Source organism: Hyla sarda, chromosome 1, assembly GCF_029499605.1.
Source record: "Hyla sarda isolate aHylSar1 chromosome 1, aHylSar1.hap1, whole genome shotgun sequence".
NCBI classification, from domain to species: Eukaryota; Metazoa; Chordata; class Amphibia; order Anura; family Hylidae; genus Hyla; species Hyla sarda.
The window spans coordinates 458,768,499-458,790,724 of NC_079189.1; the positions used below are offsets into that span (position 1 = coordinate 458,768,499).

The window sequence follows — 22,226 nt, forward strand, 5'->3', positions numbered from 1 at the left end:
TCAGAGACTTCGTGATAATCAACTCTATGCCAAAATAGAGAAATGTCTGTTTGAATGCCAATCTCTTCCTTTTCTAGGATACTTGGTCTCTGGCCAGGGACTACAAATGGACCCAGATAAACTCTCTGCCGTCTTAGATTGGCCACGCCCCTCCGGACTCCGTGCCATCCAACGTTTTTTGGGGTTCGCCAATTATTACAGGCAATTTATTCCACATTTTTCTACCATTGTGGCTCCTATTGTGGCTTTAACAAAAAAAAATGCCGATCCCAAGTCTTGGCCTCCTCAAGCGGAAGACGCCTTTAAACGACTCAAGTCTGCCTTTTCTTCGGCTCCCGTGCTCTCCAGACCTGACCCATCTAAACCCTTCCTATTGGAGGTTGATGCCTCCTCAGTGGGAGCTGGAGCTGTCCTTCTACAAAAAAACTCTTCCGGGCATGCTGTTACTTGTGGTTTTTTTTCCAGGACCTTCTCTCCGGCGGAGAGGAACTACTCCATCGGGGATCGAGAGCTTCTAGCCATTAAATTAGCACTTGAGGAATGGAGGCATCTGCTGGAGGGATCAAGATTTCCAGTTATTATTTACACCGATCACAAGAACCTCTCCTACCTCCAGTCTGCCCAACGGCTGAATCCTCGTCAGGCCAGGTGGTCTCTGTTCTTTGCCCGATTTAATTTTGAAATTCACTTTCGGCCTGCTGATAAAAACATTAGGGCCGATGCTCTCTCTCGTTCCTCAGATGCCTCTGAAATTGAACTCTCTCCTCAACACATCATTCCTCCTGACTGCCTGATTTCCACTTCTCCAGCCTCCATCAGGCAAACTCCTCCAGGAAAGACCTTTGTTTCTCCACGCCAACGCCTTGGGATCCTCAAATGGGGTCACTCCTCCCATCTCGCAGGTCATGCGGGCATCAAGAAATCTGTGCAACTCATCTCTCGCTTCTATTGGTGGCCGACTCTAGAGACTGATGTGGTGGACTTTGTGCGAGCCTGCACTATCTGTGCCCGGGATAAGACTCCTCGCCAGAAGCCCGCTGGTTTTCTTCATCCTCTACCTGTCCCCGAACAACCTTGGTCTCTGATTGGTATGGATTTTATTACTGACTTACCCCCATCCCATGGCAACACTGTTATTTGGGTGGTCGTTGATCGATTCTCCAAAATGGCACATTTCATCCCTCTTCCTGGTCTTCCTTCAGCGCCTCAGTTGGCTAAACAATTTTTTGTACACATTTTTCGTCTTCACGGGTTGCCTACACAGATCGTCTCGGATAGAGGCGTCCAATTTGTGTCTAAATTCTGGAGGGCTCTCTGTAAACAACTCAAGATTAAATTAAATTTTTCTTCTGCATACCATCCTCAATCCAATGGACAAGTAGAGAGAATTAACCAGATCTTGGGTGACTATTTACGACATTTTGTTTCCTCCCGCCAGGATGACTGGGCAGATCTTCTACCTTGGGCCGAATTCTCGTATAATTTCAGAATCTCTGAATCTTCCTCCAAATCTCCGTTTTTCGTGGTGTACGGCCGTCACCCTCTTCCCCCCCTCCCTACCCCCTTGCCCTCTGGTCTGCCCGCTGTGGATGAAATTTCTCGTGATCTTTCCACCATATGGAAAGAGACCCAAAATTCTCTCTTACAGGCTTCTTCTCGCATGAAGAGATTCGCAGATAAGAAAAGAAGAGCTCCTCCCATTTTTTCCCCTGGAGACAAGGTATGGCTCTCCGCTAAATATGTCCGTTTCCGTGTCCCGAGCTATAAGTTGGGACCACGCTATCTTGGTCCTTTTAAAGTTTTGTGTCAAATTAATCCTGTCTCTTACAAACTTCTTCTTCCTCCTTCTCTTCGTATCCCTAATGCCTTTCACGTCTCTCTTCTTAAACCTCTCATCCTCAACCGTTTTTCTCCTAAATCTGTTCCTCCCACTCCTGTTTCCGGCTCCTCGGACATCTTCTCTGTCAAAGAGATTTTGGCCTCTAAAAAGGTCAGGGGAAGAACTTTTTTTTTAGTGGATTGGGAGGGTTGTGGTCCAGAAGAGAGGTCCTGGGAACCTGAGGACAATATCCTGGACAAAAGTCTGATCCTCAGGTTCTCAGGCCCCAAGAAGAGGGGGAGACCCAAGGGGGGGGGTACTGTTACGCCGAGCGCTCCGGGTCCCCGCTCCTCCCCGGAGCGCTCGCTACACTTCCCTCACTGCAGCGCCCCGGTCGGTTCCACGGACCCGGGGCGCTGCGTTACTACCTCCGGCCGGGATGCGATTCGCGATGCGGGTAGCGCCCGCTCGCGATGCGCACCCCGGCTCCCGTACCTTACTCGCTCCCCGTCAGTTCTGTCCCGGCGCGCGCGGCCCCGCTCCCTAGGGCGCGCGCGCGCCGGGTCTTTGCGATTTAAAGGGCCACTGCACCGCTGATTGGTGCAGTGGTTCCAATTAGTGTTTACACCTGTGCACTTCCCTATATCACCTCACTTCCCCTTCACTCCCTCGCCGGATCTTGTTGCCCTAGTGCCAGTGAAAGCGTTCCTTGTGTGTTCCTTGCCTGTGATTCCAGACCTTCTGCCGTTGCCCCTGACTACGATCCTTGCTGCCTGCCCCGACCTTCTGCTACGTCCGACCTTGCTTCTGTCTACTCCCTTGTACCGCGCCTATCTTCAGCAGCCAGAGAGGTTGAGCCGTTGCTAGGGGATACGACCTGGTCACTACCGCCGCAGCAAGACCATCCCGCTTTGCGGCGGGCTCTGGTGAAAACCAGTAGTGACTTAGAACCGATCCTCTAGCACGGTCCACGCCAATCCCTCTCTGGCACAGAGGATCCACTACCTGCCAGCCGGCATCGTGACACCTATACTGTCAATACAGGGATGTGATGTGGCTGAGGAAATAGACCAATGTAATCCTGCCAAGTGCTCTGTCCCAAAGGCAAGGTAAGTAGGCCATTATATAAAAACAAGATAACAAGAAGGGCATAGCAATCACCAATGCTGGCTTCTTCAAATTTTTCTTTGTTTCATGGGATGATCCTGCAGAAAGGCAGTAGTGGGCTCAGAGGCAATGTTCATTTTGTACATCTAGCGTACTTCTTAAGGCCTTTTACGTCTTTCAGCCTTGCCTCTATGCTCCCTGGTGTGTCCACTACTGGTTGCCCACAGGATCATCCGATGTAACTAGGACATATAAGAAGACACCAGCATTGGTGAGTGCCGCACCGTTCTTGTTATTCTTTGTTATATATTAGAACTTGATAATATTTTTTATTATCTCCATTGTTTGTGTAACATCATCCTCTGCACTTGATCTTGTAACATCATCCTCTGATCATTACTCTTTCAGTAAAGTGAACTTCACTTTTTCTTATTTTGTGGGTTATACAATTGGAATTCATTCAAGATACTATCAAAACTGACTATTACTCATTATTTAGGACAGGGTAGTTTAAAACCACATGCAAGTCACATTTAGGAGTCTGAACTATTGTTTATTCTATATAACATTAGGTACAGTAATATGTAAGGTAGAAATACATTATACATGCTTTAAAACATCACATACCTATTAAGCATAGTTAAAGGGGTTATCCAGGAATTAAAAAAAACAGAGATTATTTCTTTCAAAGACCACTCTCTGTCTGTCTCCAGGTTGGGTGCTGTATAATAGAAAAAGTTCATTTCTTTTTTAATTTCTTTTCTGTCTGACACCTCTATCCATGTCTGAAATTGTCCTGAGCAGAAACAATTCCCCATAGCAAACCTCTCCTGCTTTGGACAGTTCCTGACATGGACAGAGGTGTCAGCAGAGAGCACCGTGGACAGACAGAAAAGAAATTCAAAAAGAAAAGAACTTTCTCAGTATTATACAGCAGCTGATAAGTACCGGAAAGATTAAGATTTTTAAATAGAAGTAAGTTACAAATCTGTTTAACTTTCTGGCACCAGTTGATTTAAAAAATAAATAAATAAATAAATAAATCCGTTGGACTTGTGTGGCAGATGACTCATTCTGTACCAGGGTGCAGAGTCTAAGGTGTCGCTGGTTTTCAACAGAGCCCGCCGCAAACCTGGATGGACTTGCTGCCGCAGGAGGCACCAAGGTCGCTACCCCTGGCACGGCTCAATCAAACAGGCGGCTGAGGAAATACGAGGCACAGGAGGGATAAGACAGCTCATAGTCAGGATAGCAGAAGGTCAGGGCAGGCGGCACAGTAGCGAAGTCAGGAACGTAGCAAGTGGTCAGTAGGCAAGCGGCAAGGAGCAAGGTCAGGTCACGGAGGAAAGGATCAGATACACAGCAAGGCAATAATAGGAATGCTTTCTCTCAGGCACAAGGCAACAAAAATCCGACAGGGAAGTGAGGAGTGTGGAGGAATTTATCAATGACCCACAGGTGAATTACACTAATGAGCGCACTGGCCCTTTATATCTTAAAGCTCTGGCGCGCACGTGCCCTAGGGCACGGGGACACGTGTGCCGGAGCAGAGAGGCAGAGTTGGGGGCAGGAGAAGAACCAGGTGACGGACTGGGGCTCGTATACGAGCGCATCCCGCGATGCAAGTCCCAACCCTGCCGGCAGCAGCAGGTAATGGGACCATGTGCTCATGGCAAGCGTGTGTGGCCGGAGCGCATAAAGTAACAGTACCCCCCCCCCCCCACTTTGGTCTCCCCCTCCTTTTACGAGTCAGAAAACTTCTGAGAAGGTCACGGTCCAGGATTTTCTCCTTAGGCTCCCAAGATCTCTCCTCAGGACTGTAACCCTCCCAGTTCACAAAAAAAAAAATGTGTTTTTGTAAAAAGAATCTCTTTAACCTTGAAGATGTCAGAAGAACTGGAGACAGATGCGGGGACAAGATTCTTCTGCGTAAACCGGTTTATGACGAGGCTTCAGGAGAGAGACATGGAAGGAATTGGGAATACATAACGTAGCAGGTAGACGGAGTTTGTAGTTGATTTGACATGGTTGATTTTTTGTGGAATCTGGAAGGGACCAAGGTAGCGAGGACCGAGCTTGTAACAGGGGATCTTGAAGCAGATGTACTTGGATGAAAGCCACAACATGTCACCAGGAGAGAAGGACGGAGGTCTTCTACTTTTATCAGCTTGCGCCTTCATGCATGAAGAAGCCTGGGATAATGACTGTCGGGTCTGTTGCCAGATGGTAGAGAAGTCACGGACCAGCTCATCAATAGCAGGCACACCGGAGGAAACTGGGAGAGGAAGAGGAGGACGGAGATGGAGTCCATAGACAACAAAAATGGGGACGACCTCGTGGAATCTACACCTGACTGTTGGACTGAGGGTGGTAGGCAGAGGAGAAGTCCAGATTGATGTCCAGATGGTTACAAAGGGCTTGCCAGAAATTAGAGACAAACTGCACACCTTGATCCGAAACGATATGCTGTGGAAGACACTGTAAATGAAAGACATGCAACAAGAAGTACTTTGCCAGCTGCGAGCCAGAAGGAAGACCTGGTAGAGAAATTAAATGAGCCATCTTGGAAAACCGATCTACAACGACCCAGATGAGTGTTATTATGAGATGGAGGCAAATCGGTGATGAAATCCATAGCGATATGGAACCAGGGAGTCTCTGGAATGGGTAAGGGCTGTAAGAGTCCTGCAGGTCTCTGTCGAGGAGTTTTGTCATGGGCACAAGTTTCACAAGAACGAACAAAATCTGAAACATCTTTCTGATGGGGCCGCCAGTAGTGCCGGGAGATAAGAAGGAGAGTCTTGCGCATTCCAGGATGTCCTTCTGTCCAGGAAGAATTAACTCATTTCAGTACCTTGCATCTCAATCTGGAAGGCACAAAAGGATTTTCCCAGAGGAACTTGCTGAATCTCAGCAGGAGCGGCAGGAATCAAACGGTCAGGAGGAATAATATGCCTAGGCGTGGAGTCCAAACCAATAACGTCAGAGGACCTGGAGAGAGCATTAGCCCTGATGTTCTTGTCTGCTGGACGGAAGTGAATGAAGAAATTGAACCTAGAAAAGAACAGTGACCACCTTGCCTGGTGGGGGTTCATACACTGAGCAGACTGAAGGTATAGAAGATTCTTATGGTCAGAATAGATGCTGACCGGATGAGAAGAACCTTCTAATAAATGTCGCCATTCCTCCAAAGCTAGCTTGATAGCGAGGAGTTCACGATCTCCAATGGAGTAATTCCTCTCAGCAGCAGAGAAGGTCTTGGAGAAGAACCCACAAGTAACAGTCTTGCCCTTGGCATTTTTCTGTGTGAGGACGGCACCCGCTCCAATAGATGAGGCATCAACCTCCAAAGCAAAGGGCCTCTCTGGATCAGGTCTTGTAAGCACGGGAGCAGAGGCAAACACAGACTTTAAACGTGAGATGGCCTCTTCAGCCTGTTGAGGCCAAGACTTAGGATTAGAAGCCTTCTTAGTGAGAGCCACAATTGGAGCAACCAAGGACGAAAAATGTGGGATAAATTGTTGATAATAGTTAGCGAAACCCAGATAGCATTGAATAGCACGTAGGACCGAAGGATGAGGCCAATCCAATACTGCAGACAATTTATTTGGATGCATCTGTAGGCCCTGATGAGAGACAATATAGCCAAGAAACGGAAGACTAGATTTCTCGAACAGGCATTTCACCAGTTCGGGGTAGAGATGATTGTTCTGTAGTCGCTGAAGAACCAGATGAACATGAGTACGATGCTCCTCTAAGTTTGAAGAGAAGACCAGGATGTCATCTAGGTATACGACAACACAGGTGTAGAGAAGATCACGGAAGATATCATTGACAAACGGCTGGAGCATTGCAGAGACCAAAAGCATTACGAGATACTCAAAATGTCCGTCACGAGTATTGAAGGCCGTTTTCATTCATCTCCCTTGCGGATACGAATGAGGTTATACGCTCTACGTAAGTCCAACTTGGAGAAGACCTTGGCACCACGTAGATGTTCAAAAAGTTCTGAGATAAGAGGTAGAGGGTAACGCTACTTGACTGTGATTTTGTTAAGTCCCCTGTAGTCAATGCATGGACAGAGTGAGCCATCCTTCTTTCCGACAAAGAAGAAACCGGCTCCAGCAGAGGACTTACGGATAAATCCTTTTTGGAGATTCTCCTGAATATACTCAGCCATGGCTTTGGTCTGAGGACCCGATAGAGGGTATATCTTTCAAACGAGGAGGAGTGGTACCAGGCAGAAGATCAATAGGGCAATCATAAGGAGGATGTGGAGGCAGAGACTCAGCCTGTTTCTTGCAGAAAACGTCAGAGAAATCTTGGTATGGTGGTGGCAGGCCAGGTAAAGGAGGAAGACAAGAAAACACTTTAGACTGAACTGGTTGGAGGCAAAGATTTTGACAGGATTGTCCTCAACGATCTCTCCAGTTCTCCAATCCAGTTGCGGGGAATGGTGTTTAGTGTTGAGCGGCATAGGCCATATTCGAATTTGCGATATTTCGCGAATATATGGACGAATATTCATCATATATTCGATAAATTCGCATATTCGTAATATTTGCGTTTTATTTTCTCATATTAGCATATGCATATTAGCATATATGCATATTAGCATATGTGAAAATTAGCATAAACCGAAATTAGCATAAGCGAAAATTCTCATATGCGAAAATTAGCCAGTCTCACACAGTAGTATTAGTGTTGCTCGCGAATATTCGGAATTCGAATATTATTCGCGAATATCGCATATTCGCGAATTCGCGAATTTCGCGAATATAGCGCTATATATTCGTAATTACGAATATTCGTTTTTTTTTTTTTTTTTTTTTCTTCACAGTACACATCACAGTGATCATCCCTCTCTGCTTCCAGCTTGTGTGGTGTAAAGAAGGCTGTAATACTACTGTGTGAGACTGGCGTGCAAATATTCGCATATGCGAAAAGTAGCATACGCTAATATTCGCATATGCGAATTTCCGCGAATGTTAATTTTGCATATGCTAATTTTCACATATGTTAATTTTCGCATACGTGAATGTTCGCATACGCGAAAATAAAACGGGAATATAACGAATATGCGAATATTCGCGAATATATGACGAATATTCGTCCATATATTCGCCAATATTCGCGAATTCGAATATGGCCTATGCCGCTCAACACTAGTATTAGAGCCCTCTTTACACCACACAAGCTGGAAGCAGAGAGGGGTGATCACTGTGATGTTTACTGTGAAGAAAAAAAAAAAAGAATATTCGTAATTATGAATATATAGTGCTATATTCGCGAATTCGCGAATATGCGATATTCACCAATAAAATTCGCATTGCGAATATTCGCAAGCAACACTAATGGTGTTGCAACCAAGGAAGGCCAAGAAGAATCTCAGAAGTACAGTGTGGCAGAACGCAGAATTCAATCTTTTTTTTATGCAATACACCCACTTGCATAACAAGAGATTCAGTACGGAAGTGAACCATACAGTACAGATTTTGTCTATTAAAGGGGTTCTCCGGTGCTTAGACATCTTATCCCCTATCCAAAGGATAGGGGATAAGATGCCTGATCGCGGGAGTCCCGCCGCTGATCTTGCACGCGGCACCCCGTCTGTAATCAGTCTGATTACTGTCGATCACGGGGTCGGTGACGTGTGACGTCACGCCTCCGCCCCCGCGTGACCTCACGCTCCGCCCCTCAATGCAAGTCTATGGGAGGGGGCGTGAAAGCTATCACGCCCCCTCCCGTAGGCTTGCATTGAGTGGCGGAGCGTGATGTCACACGGGGCGGAGGCGTGACGTCACACGCTGTCGGCCCTGTGGTCACCGGTAATCAGACCCGAGCAAACACGCTCTGGGGACTGATTGCAAACGGGGTGCCGCGTGCAAGATCACGGGGGTCCCCAACGGCGGGACTCCCCCGATCAGGCATCTTAGATAAGATGTCTAAGCACCGGAAAACCCCTTTAACAGAGGAGATGAACAAGGGCTTGACAAGCCGAGTAAGGGGAAGATGATACTTGTGGACCAAAGAAGCATCAATAAAGTCACCTGCTGATCCAGAATCCAAAAACGCTGTAGCACTGAAGAAAGACTTGGCTTAAGCGATGCGAGAAGCACCAGGTGAATGACGGACTGGGGCTTGCATGCGGGCGCGTCCCGCAATGCGAGTCCCAGCCCTGCCGCCAGCAGCAGATAACGGGACCATGCACTCACGGCCAGCGCTTTATTTAATGAAACCATAATATCATCATAATAACATCAATCAAGAATTAATTTTCATATTTTTCTGTAAATGTCTGCCTTTCATTTCATATTGTATATGAAGCAATTTGAGCAACATAAGCAGCTTCACATGTTTGTCTACCAACAGTCAGTGTATAGTGATTTTGGATGGAAAAAGTATTTACTGTAAAGAAATAAACAAAAGGCTTATCATTTATACATATTAGAAGGTCTCTTTTAGATTCTAACCTGTAAAGAAAATATATTAGGAAATATGGAAAGCCCAGTGCAGAATACATCTGGAAGGGTTCAGACTGAATGCCCAAAGCTGTCAACACAGGTCAAATAGGAATACACTCTCAGTTTTTAAAGCAGCTGTGCAAACTGTTCTTGTGGGGTTTATGTAAAGAATCCTAAGGGACAGGGCCTGCATTGTGAGTTCCGGAACTCCACTAATCCATTGCTGGTTCTTTTCTGTGTTAAAAAGAGATATCATCTTGCACAGTCACCGCCATTCATACCTCAATTCTATTACATTGGGGCACTCTACTTTCTAATCAGTGAGCTGTGTTCCTTTTAACACATGTATAGTTTTTTTTTTTTTTAAACAAACATGTTGGGGGTTTCTTACTTTTATAAATAATAAAACATAGCAGTTCAGCAATAAATTTGAGACATCTCACATGGAGAATGCAGACCTCTTATGCCATATAAATAAGAAAAGTCTTTACAGTCTGGGGAAAAAAAGCAACTACAAAAACTGAAAACATATGTGGGAACTTTCTTCCCACTAGTAGGTATATATACTGTAGCTTCCACTAAGACACATAGACAGATGTCACCTTGTTCACCAGAATACAGGAATGGACTTGGTATTTTTTTAAGCAGCATCTTTCAGATATGCTATTTCTTGGAAGTAACTTTGTTAAATAGCAAGCCAAGTCAAGACAGTCCAGGTCAACGGCAACAGGCACAGGATAATATAGATCCAGTTAAACCAAACCAGGATCAACAAACACACACATTAGTAGAGCTAAAACAGAACCACAGGTAGAGACAAGTCAGGTATGTTTGGGCAACATGACATTCCAGTGTGTCAAGGGCCAGAAAGTTTGGCTTCCTTCGGCATGTTTGGCATGTATGGTGCTGCTGCCTGGAGTAAGTTTATGAAGCGAGCACATGAGCTGCGCTTGCTTCATGGATGGTGAATTATGGTTGCTGTAAGCTGGGCGCCATTAACCTCATAAATGCTGTAAGCGCCTGTCCCCTTGTCCGAACGGCACTCAGACAATGTGACCTTTTGAAGGCCTCCGTGCTGGCCATGGGCCAGTCTGCTAATAGTGTATGTAATAAAAAGAGATCAAAAAGTCCCATTTAAATTAAAATGTTACCAATAGAAACTAAAGATCCTAGCGATTTTAGGAATACTTGTTAAAAATGTTTAGACTTTTTTTTTAAGTAGTAAAATAATACAAAAACTATGTAAATATGGGTATCATTGTAACAATACATTCTTGACCCGTTCAGTGTCTGTTTGGTGCCAAACAATGACAGAGCCGGACAGGCCCTTTGCACAACAGACACCCAATGGATCCCATTGACTTGTATGGGGCCCATAAGGTGTCCGTTATTTTAGGGGAGTTGAGCAGAGAAAAAATATCAGACATGTAGGATTTCTTTCTCCACTCAATTACCGTATTTTCACAATGGAGCTCCCTTTAGTGGAGCTCAATGGTAATGTGACCGTAGTCTTACTTTATTGATCCACAGAATAAAGCTAACATATCAGTTTTACCATAAAGTACACTTTATAAAACAACCCCCCCCCCCCCCGCCCAAAAAACTAGAAACTTAACCTAACAAACTTGCTATCAGGGCAGTTGGGGCAATAAACTAAACTACACTTTTCTCCTACATATACATTGCAACGGGTATTATAACTGTCCCCTCCAATCTCTGTATTGGGTGTCAGCAGTGTTGATGGCATCAAATTGATGACAGATTCCCTTTAAATTCTACAATGGTGGTCATAGATGAATATACTAGTAAAGACTTTGTTATGTTGAATAGTTGTTCTGTAACCGAAATCAGCATCTCTTCATTACAGGCTGTATATTCACAACATCGCAGCTTGTTGTATATATTTCAGTAAGATCCTTAGAGTCATGATAAATTTGATGAAACACAGATCGCTGGATCATTTTTGTCTTTACCACAACTCTCTAATTTCACAAAACAATGTTTCCTTTCAGGTTATCAAAGGAGCGAAGCTAAAGACTTTCAAGGCTGCCCTGGTCTACTACTCTTCCTGTAAGATGGGAAGGAAATTGACAGCTAACATGATCCAGTTAGACTTGCTGTTTATATTCGTAAGTGGAAATTTTGTTCATGACCCAAACAGGTTAAGTTTAAGATTTTAAAGGAATTTTGAGATGCTGAGACTTCTGACAATGTGTTGAAGGATATTTTCCAGTGCCTTAAAGACTGGATAGTACTGTCTGGGATACAATATCACTTTGGTTATTCACCCCTGTACATATAGTGTGTCAAAGAGGTGAATGAAGAAGAATATGATAACATAAAGAGTACACAGGTCAAAGATTCCAAAAAGAAAGACTACTTGGCACTGCAATGCAAGATATTCCCTTTAGCAGACACACTCCCCCTTCATGCGGCAGCATACAGAGAATATAAAATTAGGGCAACTCACCATGGATGCTTGAATCTTCTTTATTCCTGTACACACCGATACATAGAAGTGCACATGGGTGCGTGCGGATGGACAAACACAGGGATCCTTCTAAGAGGTAACGAGTGCCGTTTCGCTCTGAACAAGCGCTTCAGTTAACCTTTTTTGAATAATGACCACTGCACATATAGCCCAGATGTTTCTCAGGTGTGATGTTGCTTGTAACTGGAACAGGACTTGTGACCTGCTTTAGGCACGCATTGACTTGAATAGAATACAGGCCACTAAAAAGGCTTGAACTTGTTCCAGGAGGTACATCTCCCCCACTTCTGGCCTAAACTTTACGTGACCTAGGAGAAACATTCTGTGCTAGGTATATGTCTGTCTAGCAGAGCTAAGACAGATGTTTCTCTGGCCAAAAGAATTGACCTGATTTTTCAGGATTGACTTATGGAAAGCTTTTAAAAAGTACTGTTTGCCAGTACACATTATAACTACAGTACAGAGTCAATCATTGTTAAAATAACTAAATATCTGATGTGTGTTTCTCTAGTAACACATGTTATAAGGGACATAAAAAATAATACAGTTGTACTAAAAAGTTTGCATACCCTTGGAGCATTGGTAATATACAGTATCTCACATAAGTATGTGAACACTTTAATTTAATTAAAACGGGAGCTGGCTGTCCACATTTGATCGATTATGTCAAGCAGAAGAATAATGGTGACTCTACTGTGCTTTGTTTTGCAGGATTAGAGATATTCAAACCTCCAACCAACAGTGACATTCGCCATTAATTTCTTTTATAAAAGGAGGCTGCCTAAATCCTGTGATTTTTTTGTAATTATAATCTTTTGTATACAAGTTTGGTATGTTTATTCTTCAGCACATCTACCTATCACTCGTTTTCATGTTGCAGCAGTAAAATGCATTGCGTAAGCGCTCCCTGTTTCTTTGTTAGGCATTCATGGCAACCGAGCCGAGCTGACATTTTCAGTCAGTGCTGGATGCGTGAAAGAAGTGGAAAAAGGAAGCCAGAAGAAGCGCATAGTGCGAAATGGATGTTGCTTCACCTGGTGGAATACACCTAATGTCTGTCTATTACTGCTGTTTGGTGACAATAAAGCCTAAAAATATCTCTGGTGAGTGCTGATTGTTTCCTATTAACTGTGATCTTTTTATATCCTTTTCCATCTGTATAATGTTCCATTACCTTGTTATGTGGGCCTTTTGATAGTTCTATTCTGCTCCCCATGGATTAGTATCTATCCACATGAGTGCTAACAAACTCATGGGTCCAAATTCAGAAGATTGTTGGGTTTTTAAATGAGCACTCTTTTTAAAAAAATTTTTGCTATTGCACTCCTTATGGTAGATAAAAAAAAATCTTTCTAATGTACTTTGTTTAAAAAAAAAAAGAAGTTTTCTATGCTTTATTTGTGTTTAAAAAATCTGCCACTAGGTGTCTCCCTACTTGTCCAGAGCACATTTCCCCCCATCTCTTACACAGACTTTGGGCTCCTGCTGGCCTGGCAGAAGTCCAAAATCAGGAAATGCTGAGGGGTGTGTGTGCTGCCTTATCCAATCATAGCTCATCTCAGTGATGGAGTGATGGAGGAAGTTCTCCACTGTATGGCTTCAGATGATATCACACTTGCTGGGTAACACCCCTTCCCTGACTGTGAATCTGACTGAACAGAAAATACAGAGCAACATCAAGGTATAAAAGTAACAAATAATAAAAATAAAGGCAGGCAGTGGTTTATCATGATGGGGCAGTGAACTGGGAGGATTATAAAAGCATGAGAGGTACTCTTTAAAAGATTTGCTTTCACATTCCTTCAGAATTACTGTCAGTTTGATTGTTAATCAGTGTATTTGGTTTGTTTTTCTGTGTATGCCTCTTTAAATTCAGTTTGTCTTTATTGGACAATTTTGCACTTAATTGTGTACATTATGACATTATTGAGTCAGGTCAAGAAAAACATGCACATAGATGTTTAGTTATATTGTCTAAATTAAGGCCAACCTTTCAAAACTTCTACTAGGGTATGGAAACCTTTGAGCACAACAGTACATTTTAAAGTATTATCAATTGTGTGTAAAATTTACCAAGACAAACATGTCAGAATTCTGGCAAATAACAATACCCCATTGGGAGTGGAGGCCTTGAGAACCAACCTTGAGATCCCCACATAAGTTATTTCAAGAACATTTGAACTTAGTTATGTAGACAGAAATTGACTGTACCATTCTGTTGATAACCCCTCACTCTTAATAAATTCAATAACAACATAGAGTAATGTGGAACATTTTGTTACCTCAAAATCTTCTTAGAAGTATTCATACAAATTTTTTCTCCTGCTTGAAAAAATGAGTTATTTTACATAAAATAATAACATTTCAGTCTCTGTTATTTTTGATTCTTCAAAGAAGGAAATAACTGGAAGTGTAATAGCTGGATATGTGCACAACATAAAAAGATATTATTTTAAGTAAGATATTATCAACCAGCTTGCAGACAGCCATTCAGGGCTCCTACCCTCCCAGAAATCCGCTGCATTGAGAATTTCATGCTACTTAGTACAGATATTTTACAGAGAGATATAATCAGGAAAACAGAGCTTTGGAACAGATACAATACCTGTAGTGTAAGTTCTCCAAATTCTACCAGCTCAGACAGCTCAGGTGTCGACATGCATCTTAGTGAAGAAATATTGTTAGTAACACATATTTGGAAATACCTGCACTATAATGATTTAAATATGTCTTGCTCTCACATACCTCACAACTATAGGAAAATCTCATGTACAATTAAATCATTATCTTCTTAATTTGAGGACTGTGCACCAGAGACAAAACCTGAGAGGAACAAAAACACAGCGTGATTCATTTTAATTATTACACCTTGGGGTTAACTCACAAAAGAGGATCATGCCAGAGAATCCCTATGTGGGCCAAAAAAGCCTATTAAGTTGTCTGTAACAAGATTAGTTCCATTATTATGACTTATTTTCAGTGTTAAAGAATTACAGCTGAGAACTTTAGAGCTTCTTTGTCTAGAATTAATACTTTATTTTTCATTTGAAAAAAAAAAAATTATGTATACGCATTTAACTATACCTGTGCCTGTGAAGATGTAGGTTACCTAAGTTTGGTCATACAGTTTAAACTTTCGTTTGACAAAGTGATTGTGATAATAGCAACACGTGGTTTATGCTTTTCGGAGGTCTAAAAAATGTGCTCATATAGTTAAAGGAGATATCCAGGATTGAAAAAACTTGGATAGGGGATCAGTTTTAGATCACGGAGGGTCCGACCGCTGGGACCCCCCGTGATTTCCCATACGGGGCCCCAGCAGAAGGGGTTGTGTCGATCACCGCACAAAGCGGCGGCTGACCCCCCCCCCCCCCAATACAACTCTATGGCAGAGCCGGAGCGCTGCCTTTGGCAATCTCCAGCTCTGCAATAGCGATGTATTGAGGGGGCGTGTCGGCCGCTCCTTCATGTGGTGGTCAACATGTGCTCTCTGGCTGGAGAGCCAGGGGCCCGTACGGGAGATTGTGGGGGTCCCAGTGGTCGGACACCCCCCAAAATCTAAAAATTATCCCCTATCCTTAAGATAGGGGATATGTTTTTCAATCCTGGGTATCGCCTTTAAATGCGTTGTCTCATTAAAGGGGTACCCAGAGGAAAAAAATTTTTTCAAATCAACTGGTGCTAGAAAGTTAAACTGATTAGTAAATTACTTCTATAAAAAAAGCTTAATCCTTCCAGTACTTGTCAGTTGCTGTGTACTACAGAGGAAGTTGAGTTGTTCTCTTCTGTCTGACCACAGAACTCTCTGCTGACACCTCTGTCCATGTCAGGAACTGTCCAGAGCAGGAGCAAATCCCCATAGCAAACCCCTCCTGCTCTGGACAGTTCCAGACATGGACAGAGGTGTCAGTAGAGAGCACTGTGGTAAGACTGATAAAGAACAACTCAACTTCCTCTGTAGTATACAGCAGCTGAAAAGTACTGGATGGATTAAGATTTTTTAAGATTAAGTCATTTACAAATCTGTTTAACTTTCTGGCAAAAAATAGTTTCCACTGGAGTACCCTTTTAAGAATAATAGGTCTAAATTAATGAATTGTGTGAAATTAAACATATTTTATAGAAGTATTTCTGAAAATGTCCTGTATGAGATGTAAGATCACTAATCCCTCATTTGCCTGCTTTTCTTTGATTACTGTTGCCTCTGGTTATGACCCACTAGGGACTCACTTAAATGGGTCGCACATGCTCAGTTCAACTGCAGTCTCTTGAAGGTAATAGCAGTTGGTCTCCATTGTACATGTCAGCTAGGAGGATTTGGGGAAATTGTGTGCTCTGTTACCGGCCAACAGCAGGGTCACAGTTTGGAGAGGAAACCAGGAAGTGATCAGTTAATAAACACTATTACATTGGAATGTCTCAGTGCAGTGCTCCTATTTAACAAAGGGGTATTTCCTGTCCCAAGGGAATAAGTGATTTAACTTTGATTAATATTGCAGTGACTACACACCCTATAGGCCCAAAGTAACAACCACCAGGCACAAATCAACCATACAGCAAAAATTCTGCTCAACCCAAGTGGGTCATAGTTTGTGCAACTCCCCAAGTCACCAAGCCACATGACATGCAGAGGTGGAGATAAAGGAAACTGGGGGAGCACATAAGATAGATCACCAGACCACACCAAATGGGGGTAGCTCCCCAACACCAAAAACCTGCCGATTAACTCTGCTCCAGGTCTAAAGGAATCAGCACAGAGAAACTGTAGGAAGTAAATGAAAGTAGTTACAAAAAAACATGTCTTAAGCCTACACAATACTGCACAATAGAGCAAGGCCAAGCAATAAACAAAAGATAGCCAAATGTTAAATGCAACATTTCATTTATACAGTATATAGGGAACACTTTAGGTTTTATCATTGGATTTTAACAATAATCATTGTATTTTAACATTGTTTTATCATTGGATTATAACATTTATAACTTTTTTTTATTTTAAACAAAATGTATTACAAGAAATCTAGCAATAGGGTTCAGAAAAAATCATATTACAATGAAATCAACCAATAGAGTTCACCTTCTTCAGCTAGATCTATAGTCCCCCTTCTTGTATCTCCCATCTCAATTCTAGAGTCCCATACCTACGCGGATAAGGTATGGGTAGATAAGGAAGGTGAGAGCAGTCAAAAAGGAACATATAAGAAGGAAAAATAGCAAAGGAAGAAGAAGAAAAGAGAGAGAGAGAGAGAGAGAGATTTTAATGTATTGAATTGGCCTGTTCTTCATATAACCTTTGTTTCTGTGTACCCAAGCACACCCCTACTTCCTCACATATAATAAGCTAAAACTCATTACCTCAGTGGCCTGGAGGTGGGTATACCCTGCTGGGAGGAGCAATATATATATATATATATATATATATATATATATATATTTATTTATTTTTTTTTTAATAAGTTTAACCTTCCTATGTTGTTAGTCTATCCATAAATTGGCCCCATTTCCCCCATAATTTCAAAAATTTCGAGAGTTGGAACTGGGCTGCTGCTATAGACTGTTCCATGAGATAGTTATTATTTACTTAGTTTATTATATGGTGTATGTTCGGGACTTCTACCTTTTTCCACAGTGTAGCTATCTTTATTTTAACTACTGTCAGAGTATGTACCATTATGGTTATGTCTGCTAAAGGTCTTTCTTCTAAACCTAGATTCAATAGTGGGACCTCAGGTCCCCATGGGAGTGTGTTCCCCAATATATTCTGTAGAGTTTTAAATACCTGTTTCCATAAGGGTTTAATATCTTTGCAGCCCCACCATATATGATAAAATGTGCCAACTTCTGTTTTGCATCTCCAGCATATGTCCGATACCATCGGATGTATTTCAGCTAGTATATATGGTGTCTGATACCATCTAAATAATAGCTTTCTGGCTATTTGCAGGTGGGAAACACATTAAGGGTACGTTCCCACACGGCGTATTTTGCTGCGTATTTGGTGCTGCGTATTTTCCTACCCATTGACTTCAACAGAGAAAATAAAATACGCAGCAGCAAATGCACAGCAAATATGCCGTGTGGGAATGTACCCTAAGACACCTTTATTGGCCAGATATAGGATGCTTCCCACTGTTCAATAGTGACTCTTTTCCCATATCTCTTTCCCATTTTTTACAGGGGGGTAAAATACTCAAATCAAGTGCTAGGGCCTCATAAATTTGTGAGATCCCTCTTTGCAATGTTTTATCTGAAAAAAAACTTGCCCTAAGTGAAGACTTTTTTAATTCTTGCGAAGAATTTATTGACCCAACAAAATGTCGTAGCTGCAGGTACTTATAAAATTCAGTACGTGGAATGGTACATTTTTCAGTAATGATAGAGAAGGGGAGTAAGCCAGACTGATCTGTGATATCAGCGTATTTATGGATTCCATTATTTCCCCACAGCTTAAAATTAATATTGGGGATTTGATATTGGATTGCCTCCATTGAAAGATCATATAATGACATTGGTAAATTTTTTCCTAGATTTGGGGCAAAATCCACACCTGATTTGTAGCTGTTACTGTAGACAGGTACTGCCTTATTGGTCCTGTGGGGCTATGTGCTGTCCACAATAATGCTTCCAAGGGGCCCTTGTTAGCTATTATTCTTTCAATTTCCACCCATTGTTATGTTTGGTCCCCCCTCCACCATGCTTGGGCCTGTTCTAACAGGACAGCATAGTAATAATGCAGTAGATTGGGGGCTCTTGCTCCCCCTCTATTAATTGGTAGGGATAAGAATTCAGCAGCTATTCTTGGCTTTTTACCTTTCCAGATAAAAATTTATATCAGCCTTTGTGTTTTAACTATCGTTATTTTAGGGATGTTTACTGGCATGTTGCGTAATAAGTATAGTATCTTTGGTAGAAGGGTCATTTTGACTACTGCGATACGACCCATCCAAGAGGAGGGCACTTTAGAAAATGTACCTATGTCACGGCGGAGGGAACTAAATAGTTCGTTAAAATTACATTTGACCATTGCTGTCTGTGGCATTGTTAATATAATTCCCAAATATTTTAATTGACCTTGAGTCCATTTCTATGGGTATTTGTTTTGTAATAGAGCTTGTGTTCTTGAGGTCACTCCTATACCTAATATTATTGATTTGTTTGAATTAATTTTATAGTAGCTAATTTTACTAAACTGTTCCAAAACCTCTGTGACACCCTCTAAGGACTTTTCAGGCCATGTAATAAAAAGTATGATGTCATCCGCAAATAGTCCAATGCGGTGGTTTTTCCCACCTATTTGAACCCCAGATATTAAAGGAGAGGATCAAATTTTTTGGGCTAAGGGTTCTATTATAAGTGCGAATATTAGCGGGGAGAGGGGACACCCCTGCCTGGTCCCGTTAGTTATTTTAAACTCTTTCGACAGAGTGCCTGAGGTTTTGACAAATGCTGACGGGGTAGTGTAAAGGGCCATTATTACTCGAATAAAAGGGCTTCCAAGTCCGAACTTAGTCAACGCTTGTTCCAAGTACCCCCGATGGACTCGGTTGAAAGCCTTCTCGGCATCTATTGCTAGTAATAGCGAGGGGTCTTTCCTATGTTCTAATATGGCTACAATATCAATAAATCGCCGAGTCCCATCCACTGTTTGTCGTCCCCTTACAAATCCAACCTGGTCATTAGATATTAATTCTGGAAGAATACTATTTAGTCTATCAGCTAAAATAGCCGCATATATTTTCAAGTCTGAATTTAGCATTGCAATAGGCCTAAAATTACTTGGTTCGTCTGGCTTTTTGCCCTCTTTTGGTATGGTCACTATTATGGCTTTCAGCATTTCATCTGGAAAGAAAGCTGATACCATTGCCTCATTGTACATCCTGGTCAGATATGGTGTAAGTAAAGCGCCATGGAGTTTATAATAATCATTTGGCAAACCATCTGGACCTGGTGTTTTATTGCTTTTAAGATTTTAATTGCATACCGCACCTCTCCTATGGTTATTTAACTTGACTGTTCAGCCAATTTAGAATAGGAGGGGGAGGGTATCTGTATTTCCCCAAAATATTTCTGAATACTAAATCTATCAGGCTGGGGGGTTGAGAGGTCCTCTTTCAAGTTATATAACTTGTAATAATACCTGGCAAATTCATTAGCTATACCCAACGGGTCAGTCACCTTATGTTTATTTGAATTATATAGGTAAGGAATGTTAGATTTTGAGTGTTGGGCTTTTAATTGTTTTGCCAAGTATGAACCTGTTTTATTCCCTTGGTGATAGTGAGTCAGTTTGAGCTGTTTTAATGCAAATCGATACTTGTGGATTTTTTTAACTGATGTATTTTATTTGTTAAGGTGGATATTTCTACTGCTCTTTCACTATTAAACTGAGTTTTATTTAAGTTATGTAATTCAGATAATTTAATCTGTATGTTAAGGATTTCCTCTGTTTGTAATTTGTTAAAATGTGCCGATTGTTTAATGAAGTGACCCCTTATCGTTGCCTTATGGGCACACCACAGTGTTGCTTCTAGAATGTCTCTTGTGTCATTTTCAATAAAGTATTGCCGGATATTCCTTATTGTATCCTCCATATATCCAGTTTGTTGCAGTATGTGCGTATTGAGCCTCCATGTTGACTTACCCAGGCATGATCTATGTTCATTAATTATTAGTGTAACAGGGCTATGGTCTGACCAAGTTATTGTATCTATTCTTGTATATTCTACCATAGGTAGGTTTTGTTTCCCCACCAGAAAGTAATCTATTCTAGTATATGTTCCATGTCTTGTTGAGTAAAATGTATAGTCCCTTTCCCCTGGGTGCTGAACCCGCCAAGGATCAAATAGTTGGTTAAATGTAAGGGTTTTTACATATGGGTTGGTAGAGTCCATTGAGGGCCATTGAGCTTTGTTAAAGTCTCCGCAGATAATAAAAATTCCTTTTTTTACCTTTTTTTTATTATTTTTATCATGTTCTCTAAAAATTTATGTTGCTTTTGATTCGGGCTGTATAGTGACACTATAGTATACACTATATTGTTAATTCTGCAAATAATGATTACATACCGTCCTCCCGGGTCAGTCTGTGTACTGAGTATAGCTGTTGCTTTTGTATCCCTTAGAAATATGGAGACTCCTCCTTTCTTGTGAATTGCAGGAGAAGAAATAATGTTAGAGAGAAATTTATTTTTTAATCTATAGAGGTCTCTGTCTTCAAGGTTTGTCTCCTGAACACAATATACGTATGCTATATGCGTTTTAAATTCCTTGAAGAGCAGGGATCTCTTGTACGGTGAGTTCAAACCCTTAAGTGAGGTAATCTTAAGTACCATTATTACTGAGCATTTGCTTGCTCTGAATCAATGCATTGTTCCACCAACCATTAGTGGTATCATATTTTATTTTATTTCCTTTATACCATTTTCTCATAAAGAAGAGGCCTACTAGGTAAATCATTTTTGCTTTCAACAGGCTCATAGAGACGAAGATAAGAAAGTATATAGTGAAATAATTAAAAAATACCCCAAGATACCCAAGGGGAGGGAAAAGGGGGGGTAGGAGAAAGGGGAGGGAGGAAGCGTATGGAAAAGAGGGAGGGCAAGAGGAGGGAGAAGAAGGTAGGGGGAGGTGGGGGGAAAGCAAGAGAGAGGGGAGGGGGGAGATGGGGGGGGGAGTGAAGGTAAAGGGGAGGGGGAGGAGGAGGGAGAGGAAGGAAGGGGAGGAAGGGGGGAAAATTATTGGATTATAACATTGATGTATAGCCATGTGATGTCTCATCATGTTCTTGCTTCATTTAACATATCAAGCTAGTGCTATATTTCGACAGTTCCTTAACTACAGTACTGCTATTTCTTTCAAGATTTTTTTTGTCTGACTTAAAGCTGCCCAAATTTTCTCCCAGGGTTATTTATCCTGGTGTGAAACAGCTAATGTTTCCACATGTGCATTATCGCTTATAGCTAAAGACATTACAAACACTAAAATTAAGAAGGTTCTTTCTCTACATCAAACATCAGGTTAAAATCCAATTTCTACATGAAATACTGCTGATCTGCAATTTACTTTGGTGATGAATAAAGGAACTGCTATAGCCATTCTGAAGAGTAACATAGCTGACAATATTGGAAAATTCTTAGGGAAATGGTGGATAATACTAACAATAGATTTTGCATCCATGCTGTTAAATTGTCTAGCTTTTAGATTGTTTGTTTTTTCCTGGTAGTCACACACTGCGCTCCTGACATGCCCGCATGCGAATCCCAGCCCGTCACTCACTACGCTCCGCTGCTGCCTCCTCCTCTGTGTCTCAGCTCCAGTGCGCGTGTCCCCGTCTCCGAGGGCGCACG

General features: G+C 42.0%; 1 long non-coding RNA gene across 2 annotated transcripts in view; it reads left to right on the forward strand.

The window, feature by feature from the left end:
* LOC130284147 (uncharacterized) overlaps positions 1-12,962 on the forward strand; it is a 34,035-nt gene extending 21,073 nt beyond the window's left edge. Inside the window, exons 2-4 of one of the 2 annotated variants that reach the window (XR_008846929.1) lie at positions 11,403-11,519; positions 12,593-12,711; positions 12,804-12,962. This is a non-coding gene — a long non-coding RNA (uncharacterized LOC130284147). Of the gene's footprint in view, positions 1-11,402; positions 11,520-12,592 lie in introns of both variants that reach the window. The other variant, XR_008846928.1, reaches the window with a different exon arrangement.
* Positions 12,963-22,226: the final 9,264 nt, after the last annotated feature.